At 43.2% G+C, this 9,242-nt stretch overlaps 1 long non-coding RNA gene across 1 annotated transcript; it reads left to right on the forward strand.

Annotated features, from left to right (window-relative positions):
* Positions 1 to 1,923: 1,923 nt before the first annotated feature.
* On the forward strand, positions 1,924 to 9,003 carry LOC142602012 (uncharacterized). The gene is made up of 3 exons (XR_012835620.1): positions 1,924 to 2,077; positions 7,911 to 8,014; positions 8,248 to 9,003. It is a non-coding gene; the product is annotated as an uncharacterized LOC142602012 (long non-coding RNA).
* Positions 9,004 to 9,242: the final 239 nt, after the last annotated feature.

Below are 9,242 nucleotides of genomic sequence, written 5' to 3' on the forward strand. Positions count from 1 at the left end.
TCAATTATGATTGAGACCTACAAATGTTTCATTGGGTGCTATGTGAAGACCAGAAGAAGGAAATACTCTCAAGTATCAAGAAGAATTCAGCAGTAGAATATATTCTCATTGGATGTTGTGGGTGACCAAGAATATAAATGAGATTAGATGTTCAAATCCATTGATGGCTAATAAATGGAATGGTTTGAATGCAGCTTTTGGCCCAGGTCCTGCTCTCAGAATTGCTGGTAGGGACTTGCTCAACCTATGATTATGCAAGTCTGTTCTGAACTAATATTCTGCACTGATCTCCGACTATGCCAGGCTTGTGAGATTGCAGTGTTTCAGAGGCTGTTTAAGGCTGAGGTCCTTTCATGTTGACGCAAGAGCTGATGTTAACATTGTTGTTCTAGAATTTGACAAATGTGTTAATTATATTCCGTGTTCTGTAAGTGTGTTACTGCAATACTGTTCACTTTCTGTCCTGACTGTTGCTGCCTGAGATGTGAAGTAACCTGACCTATATCTGTTTTAGAGGTGACTGTTTTTAAGGGGAGGTGAAATGATTCCTATATATGAATTCCAAGGTCTTTTGGAAATGAAACACTACATGTGCCTAGCAGTAGTAGATAATAAGCCTTCTTTCAAAATCCATTTGATTAACAAAGCTGCTGCTATCCCAGTGTTTTGTATACATTACTGAAGTATACCAGCCAGTATTTAGAAAAAGCACATATCCAGTATAAAAACTGTAGGACATAATATGAAGCAACTGGGGGCAAAGCTTCCTCAGACCCCCTTCCTATTTTCAAAAGTCCTAAATAAGTTTAAATTTGAAATCTGGTGTTAATTGATGGGCTAGGCTGGTAGTATTTGGACTTGCTCCTGTGACTTACGTGGCTGGGAATGGAAAATTTTGGAGCATAGTGAAGTTTTTCCAGAAATCACATGCCTCTCTGACTGTCTGCTTGGGAGGAATGTAAATGTGAGTGTGTTTCCTGGTGATTGTCCAGGTGATAGCCTCTTAGGCATTCCACCGAATGGCCACCTGTCTGCCTGTAATAAATGATGGCTATAAAGGGAAGTGATCACAGCCATGATACAGACAGAGGCATTTGTTTATATTCTTATAATATGTATCAGATTGAATAGAAATTATCACTTACAACTGACAAATGGAGAGTGGAGATAGTCAGTGGGTATGAGGAAGCTCAGCCAGAGCTGGACCAGCTGCAAACTTTCTTCAGTGAAGGCTGTCTGCAGAATGCAGGTGCTGAGCCAGCTAGTGATTAATGGCGAAGCTGGAGGCTTGCTTGTGTTAATGATCCATGTATCTCTGTATAGTAGCACACAGTTAGTAAGGCCTCTTGTTGCTTCTCAGAAAGGATCCTGATGGGTAGAGGCTGCCATTTTGGGAGTGGAGTGTGTAATTAAGTATAATGGGTGCCAAAGCAGAGGGGTATTCTTGGGCATTTTTCCAGCAGAAGAGTACTGACATGTAGTGTTGTCCCTTGCAGTATACAAGACCAGGATTGCTGAGCCTATGCGGAGCACACCTGGCTGGATGCAGAAGTGCTATTATATGTTACTGTAATGACAATACTCTTGTGCAAACAGGGGAGAGGAATCTTTCTTGGATCTCTTTCAGAACAAGAGTCTGCTTTATATCACTGCTTTCCTGAATGGCTGCTACTCTTTCTCCTTCTTATCTATGTGTAGACACAGCACTTCCTCTTCTGGATCAAGAAGCTGAGTATGTCCAAGTGAGAAACCTAAGAACTGACCGGGGGCTGGAGAGAGAGCCAAGTGCATCCAATCTGCAAACAAGCTCCATGTTTTAAGCTCCCACTAGCATTTGATCCTTTTTGGCAAGTCTTGGGAGGGATACTGGAACTAAAGAAAAATCTTGGACTGAAGATAGAAAAACAGTTTCTCAAGACAAGTGACATAATCTCTGCTGCTTGGCCTAAATTTACAACTAGACTGGACAAATCTCTAGAAAATATGCAGCTGGTAGAAGCAGTGAACTATGTGCTCTCTATGAACTATTTGTCAGGACAGCTTTCTGGATTCTACATGTGAAGACCTATTCCTGCAGGTATGTGTAGTGATCTGCCGTGTTATTATTTGCTGTCTGAAGCTATATGGAGGTGGGGTTGTTGAAAGGAATGAGTAGGAGTGGCTAAAGAAGCAAAGTGCAGGCAAGAGTGCTGCAGCGCAGGCCAGTTCCATCCATTGTGCTTGCCTCCCATTTTGGCTTGAAGGAATAAAGATAGCATCATCTGTTGATACTTTGTAGAAGAAAAAAATATGGAACATGCAACAAGCTCTAGCATAGAGTTTAATGCACTCTCACGGACCTGTTGCCCTCTGAAAATGTTCCACGTAGGCCCAGCCACCAAGGGTGTCTATCTGTGAGCCTATGGGATACAGAACTGACTTGAGGGAAAGCTCCATATGACAGAGGCCCATCACATAGTTACTGCCAGGAGCGGGAATAGACTTGGTTGTAAGCTGCCTTTGTGCTCTTCTTTCTGTTTACTAAAGTGCTGCCTTATGCCTGGTAAGGGAGGCTACCCTCTAATTTTTGGAGTCTTGCCCCACATCTGTCTTTTCAATTTGGTAGAAAACATATGTCCCAAATCCCTGAGAACTCATAACTCTTGCTGGATGATAAGTTCAGGTCATGCTGCCAGTCAACCCTGTGCAAGGACTTTCAACTTGGAAAGAAATGCACTCTCTCTTAATTTTCTGTCCAGATACTGAATACTACTTGGGAAGGGGTTGTACATGAGTTGGGAAGTTCAAAACAGTATTACAAAAAAGTATAAGAATCGAGAGAAGCATCAGTTTCCTCCTAATGTGTTAGCTCTACTGATGGCTGTTACTTTAGGTTTCCCCACCAGCAGAGGAAGCTATTGGATACAAATAAACTCCTGTTTTTCTTATGCTGCTAACAACTAAAAGGCAAATGATGCTTTGTCTGACTTGCATGGGACAGCAAACTGTTCTGACTGCAGACCCACTGGCTTTGGCTTGCTTCCTGTCTTAAATTTCATTTCACATCTCATGTCTGTGCAGTGCAAAGGCTTCTCTCTAGAGATCTGGCTTAGATAGAGAGTACTAATCACTGCTGCCTGGTCTTGCTAGGACAGACAGTTCCTTGCATAAGTTCATAAATCACATAATGCATGATGTGATCAATACATCCTTTCCATATTGAAATTCTAATAATCAACTTGCCTGAGCAAGTAGGAGACCAAACCTGGTACATATACACCTCAAATTCTGTTACGTCTATCAACATGTTGCTTTTAAGGATTTTGTCACAGATGCTAGAACTGTAAATTCTCTAGAGCAGTAATTTTGATGAACGATGCTTCACAAGCAGAAGCACAACAGTAGGACATTATTTTTATACCTGTGCTTAGAATTACGTGCTTGTTTTAGATTTTATGTCACAGTTGTGGGCTTGTATTCCTAGTTCTGTTACTGACTCCTGTGCCCTGGAGAACTTGCTATTGGTCTATGTGCTGTACTTCTTGCTAGGACAGCAATACCTTCTTCTGAAACCATTCCAAAGACTTCAGACAAGAAGAACCACCTAAGCAAAGCTTTGTGAGTAAAACAACTAGGCTGAATGACAAAGAAGAAACTCAAAAATCCCTTTGCCTGTTTCTTACTCTCTCTTTTTTTGGAGAAATTAAACTGTCCTTCTTGTAAAGCTTACAAAAGCAGAAGTTTGACACTTCTTTTAAACCTGAAAGTCATAGAATCATAGAATGGTTTGGTTGGAAGGGACCTCAAAGATCATCTAGTTCCAAGCCCCCTGCCTTTGGCAGGGACACCCTCCACTAGACCAGGTTGCCCAAAGCCCCATCCAACCTGGCCTTGAACACTTCCAGGGAGGGGGCATCCACAGCTTTTCTGGGCAACCTGTTCCAGTGCCTCACCACCCTCACAGTGAAGAATGTCTTCCTAATATCTAATCTGAATCTACCCTCCTTCAGCTTAAGGCCAGTACCCCTTGTCCTATCACTCCATGCCTTTGTGAACAGTCCCTCTCCAGCTTTCTTGTAGGCCTCCTTCAGGTACTGGAAGGCTGCTATAAGGTCTCCCCAGAGCCTTCTCTTCTCCAGGCTGAACAGCCTCAAGTCTCTCAGCCTGTCCTCACAGGAGAGGTGCTCCAGCCCTCTGGTCATCTTTGTGGCCCTCCTCTGGACTCCCTCCAACAGCTCCACGTCCTTCTTATGTTGGGGGCCCCAGAGCTGGATGCAGTTCTGCAGGTGGGGTCTCACAAGAGCGGAGTAGAGAGGGAGAATCACCTCCCTTGACCCGCTGGTCATGCTTCTTTTGATGCAGCCCAGGATATGCTTGGCTTTCTGGGCTACAGGCACACATTGCCAGGTCATGTTGAGCTTCTCATCCACCAACACCCCCAAGTCCTTCTCCTCAAGGCTGCTCTCAATCTATTCTCAGCCCAACCTTTATTTGTACTTGGGATTGCCCTGACCCATGTGCAGGACCTTGCACTTGGCCTTGTTGAACTTGAGGCAATTTGCACGGGCCCACCTCTCAAGGCTGTCAAGGTCCCTCTGGATGGCATCCCTTCCCTCCAGCACCACACAGCTTGGTGTCATTGTCAGCAACATGGACAGTGGGATTGAGTGCACCCTCAGCAAATTTGCCAAAGATGTTTAAACAGCACCAGTCCCAATACCGACCCCTGAGGAATGCTACTTGTCACTGGTCTCCGCTTGGACATCAAGCCATTGACTGCAACTCTTTGAGTGCAACCATCCAACCAATTCCTTATCCACTGAGTGGTCCATCTGTCAAATCCATGTCTCTCCAGTTTAGAGACATGTCATGTGGGACAGCGTCAAATGCTTTGTACAAGTCCAGGTAGATGACATCAGTTGCTTTTGCCTTATCCACCAACACTGTCACCCCATCACAGAAGGCCACCAAATTTGTCAGGCATGATTTGCCCTTAGTGAAGCCAGGTTGACTGTCACGGATCACCTCCTTATTTTCCATGTGCCTGAGTATAGTACTCAGAAAAGAGGAAAAGAGAAAGAAAAAAACCCTTTTTATTGCCTTAGCTTTACCACACTTTCTTTATATGTTGCATTGACCAATTCTTGTCCTCTTTTAATCCAGAGAAGCACAGAATGATGTTTTGACGGGGAATCTAAGACAGTCTGAATTTATTGACACAAGTCTGGTACTGAGAAGAGGAAGTGATGAATAAGGTACTTATAACTTTGCTTAGATAAATGCCACTTTGTCATGGTATCATAAATAAAGTCTGTGCAGTTGTAACAATTAAATTAGATACTGGCAGCAATTAGGTGTTATCTCCTAAATATATTTGTTGGCAGGTGCTGACACATACCCATAATTGCGATGTGTGATGGGGTGGAAGAGATGTCTCTAAAAAAACCCTAAAACACCAAAAACACATAACAAAACAACCACTGCCTCCTGTTCTTTGGTGGTTCACTTTCTGAACTCTGATGGAACATTATTGATCTGAAGGGTAGTGCTATTGCATTCATCTGGATGATATTTAAGTAATAACTTGATTTGCTGCAGCTTCAGTATAGCCATGCTTACCCACTTTAAAGTTTAACAGAGTATTACCTTGCATGTTCTTACTTTGTGCTGCTCTTGTAACTGAAGTTGAAAGTGCCTAATGCCGTGTTCATTCAGGAACGCTGACTTTTATTCAGAGATATGTTTGAGCTACAGAAACATTTAAAATGGAATAGAGATAACAAGCAGTGACAGCATATCTCAACAGTATATAGTGCTAAATTCATTAACCAAATTCACTAACCACTGTGAACTCATATTAGAAAAATTATGGGAGATACAAGAGATCATGGCATATATTGATTGTACAGCTGCAACCTGAGTATTTTCATAGCTGTAAAGGCTTTCCCCCTAGCACAAACTGTTCCGTGGTAGGTGTGGGTTTTCTTTTTCCAACCAGGACTTCTGTATGTAGAATCCTGGCCTTTATTCCAGTCTGGAAAGTCCTCCCTATGTCATCAGCACAGATGTATGAAAAAAGCTGTGGAGAATGAGGAACTGAAAAGGATCAAATTAGTGTGTGGAGGATACAGTGAGTGAGTAAGTGTGAGCTGATAAAAGCTGTTCAGTGCTAGTGAGAAGCAAGGGGCTGAGCATGGTTCCTCAGTATGCTTCCTAGAGGAAAGTATCTTAACTGCTTTTGTTAGTGAAACTTTCTTTATCCTCTCTATCCTCACTGACAAAATCCATGGGTACTATGGCAGTATGAAGGAGCTGTAAAAGTTTAAACAAGAATTGATGTAGCTTGGTGTCCTGTTTGATAATGGCACTACTGCATACTTCTGTGAAGAACAGCAGGGTTTGGTAATCCAGCAGTTTAGGAGCTTCCTGAGCCACGTGTTTCATGTTAACTACTATGATGAAAGGTCCTTACAAAGACCTTTGTAAGCCTAGGCTAAACTACATTTAGCAAAGCAAGAGGAGGAGCAGTATGAATTAGATCTTCTCTTGATCCCTGAAATGTACACAAAAGTGTAAACAAAATACCTTCAGCCAGCTCCAGAGTAGCTTGTAGGGCAGCAGTGCCGTAGCTGTTTTGTAGAACTTGGGTTAAAAATGCAAAGCCCATATTTAAAATAGGTGAGAAGGAGTTCAGTGAAACCCCGTGACCTGGAAGAAGGGATGACCAGAAACTACCATTTGTATGGGGCATTGTTTCAGACCAGAAGAGTTTTTGTTTGGTTGGTATAGGATTTGAATCACAGGAGGAACTAGTTCTCACTCCGTAAATGAGTAATGACTTGTGTTGTTATGGACAGCAAACGCAGCCTTGTTAATATGGTTGCAAAGAGCCTTGCCATCATCTTAATCAAAAGTTTGGATTTAATTATACTAGGCACCATCCAAATCTTACAGCTTTCTCAGAGCCCGTGACACTCATAGATCCTGCATGAAACAGAATTGATTATAGCTACCTGCCTTCCTTGCTCAGTACAGGGTGATGAGGCTTGGAGTATGAAGGAACACTTATGTGTGAGTGACTGGGCTGAAGATGTACAGTGGAGAAGGAATAGTGCCTTAGATGCAGCACAGGAGCCTGCAGGCTGTTCTTGGTTGTGTATGTTATAAGCCCAAAGAGGAACAGGCTGTGCACAATCTAACCAACTCTCAACAGGCTCAGCCACAGATTCCTGGCAAGCTGATGCTATTTAGAAAGAACACTGGCATCTATTTTGAAGAAAAAAATAAATCAGAAAGCCATTACTTGTTAGACAAAGTGATAAAAGCCCTAAGACAGTGGATGGGATTTCCTCTTTCTTACAGATTTACTGCTTGCTCTCTCTCCCCTAGCTTTTAAGGAAAATCAGGGACTTGAGTTGCTTGTTGGGCTTTGCGTATGTGCTATTGTCCTCTTCCTGCTTTTTTCCTGCTGGTTTCTCTTCTCTGTATCTGGGTCTTCCTGGCTGATGTATACCTGCAGCATGAATGTGAAGGTGTGCAGCTCTGGCACAAGGCCATCCCCTTTCCCCTCTTTACCCCTGTAGCATGTGCCAAATATGTTAAGAATCTAGTCAAGAGGACTGCTACAAAAATAATAGTGCTAGCATTATCTCTGCTCCTCCTATTCCCCTAGGACTCCCTGTGCAGCGTTTATGCATTGTTGTTAACAGGGTGGTGATCCTACCTCCCTCCATGGTGCTTGGAAAAATGGTCGCCCTAAATGATGTTAGACTTTTGAGATTTTTGGGTTCTTTTCTCCTCCCACTGTCTCAGCTGTGTACTTATTCTCAAATTTCAGTCTACAAGGTGACCTCTGTATTTTACTCTGTTGTGGTGGGTAGGGCACAAGGGGACCCTGGGGAACTGATGTTTTCTTTCCTTTCCTTCCCTAGAGATCCTGCATGCAGGTGACTTTTCTTTCCATACGGGACTGATGGCTGTTGCCTCTAGAGTACATCAGTGCTGCCCCTCCCCAGGACTGCTGGACAGGAATGAGGTATAGCATCTCTGGTCCTTCTTCTGTAACAGTTTTGCCCCACGTGAGGGGTGTGTCCCATGGCAGTATATCTCAACATATCCTTGGTACATAATGATGCTCTGGAGCTGACTTTTAACAGTGATAATTACCTTCCCTGTAGTTTTCCACTAGGGAACTGCCATGTGCTTTACATGGGTTAATGAATTAAGTACCCCATGTGACATCGGTCTCTCTCATTATGCTTATTTCAGGGGGAAGACAGAAACTAAGTGTTATGATGGGAACTGACAACAACTAGTTGGAGCTACATGCAGACAAGCCAGCTCTGTCCACTAAGCAAAAGTGTGTATTTGCTCTGAGCTGGGTAGCTTTTGGGTCCTGACTTGCAGCCACTAGCTCATGACACTGGCAATGCTTCCTATTCTTCTTGCCTCTTTCCTTTTCACTTTGGCCCTTCCTTCTGCCTGCCTGAACCAATTCCAAGAGCACTAATAACACAATAACTTGAGGTGGGAATCTTTGCACTGCACCCTCTCCCCACCCCCACTCCTGTCTATACAAGATTGATAATGAAACCGATACCTTTCACCGGCGTAATTTTCATATTTAATGAGCGTGACTCAAACTATTACATTAATTAGTCAAATCCCACAAACCGTTAATGGTGCACGCGGTAATTAATATTGTATTCAATTAAAAGCTGACCTGTTTCAGGTGCCTTCCCCTGGTTTGGGGGGCTCTTTGCAGACAGCGTATGTTCCAGTGCCTGAGGCCAAGCCTTTTATTTTGTTCCAGTGGTGGGCAAGGGAGGCATTCTTTTTTTCTGTTTTGCTTTTATGTTTTTTTTCCTCCATGAACATATGCTGGTTTCTCCCCCACCCTCCATCTCCGAATGTGGCTGCTCTCACTATACAGACAACCTGCTTGCTGTGATTTATGGGTTAGCACAGTGCGGGGCTCACAGACTGGAAAATTTCCAGTTTACACAAGAATTCCCTGAAAAATGAGCTTGGCTAATTTATTTCTTTCATTAACGAGTTCGAACTGTGAGATAATCTTTCTGAAACCCACTACACTCGCCTTCACAAACCCTCAGAAGCTCAAAGGGCCCGTGTTCTGCTTCCACAGAGCTCAAATTCACATCTTAACAAGCTGTGGACAAAAATGTGTGGTCAAAACTTACTTCTGAAACTTCTTTAAAGAGGTGGGGTTTTTTCTCACCTGAAGGTGAGGGGTGGAGGTCCTC

The sequence above is a fragment of the Balearica regulorum genome, chromosome 5, assembly GCF_011004875.1.
Source record: "Balearica regulorum gibbericeps isolate bBalReg1 chromosome 5, bBalReg1.pri, whole genome shotgun sequence".
Lineage (NCBI taxonomy): Eukaryota > Metazoa > Chordata > Aves > Gruiformes > Gruidae > Balearica > Balearica regulorum.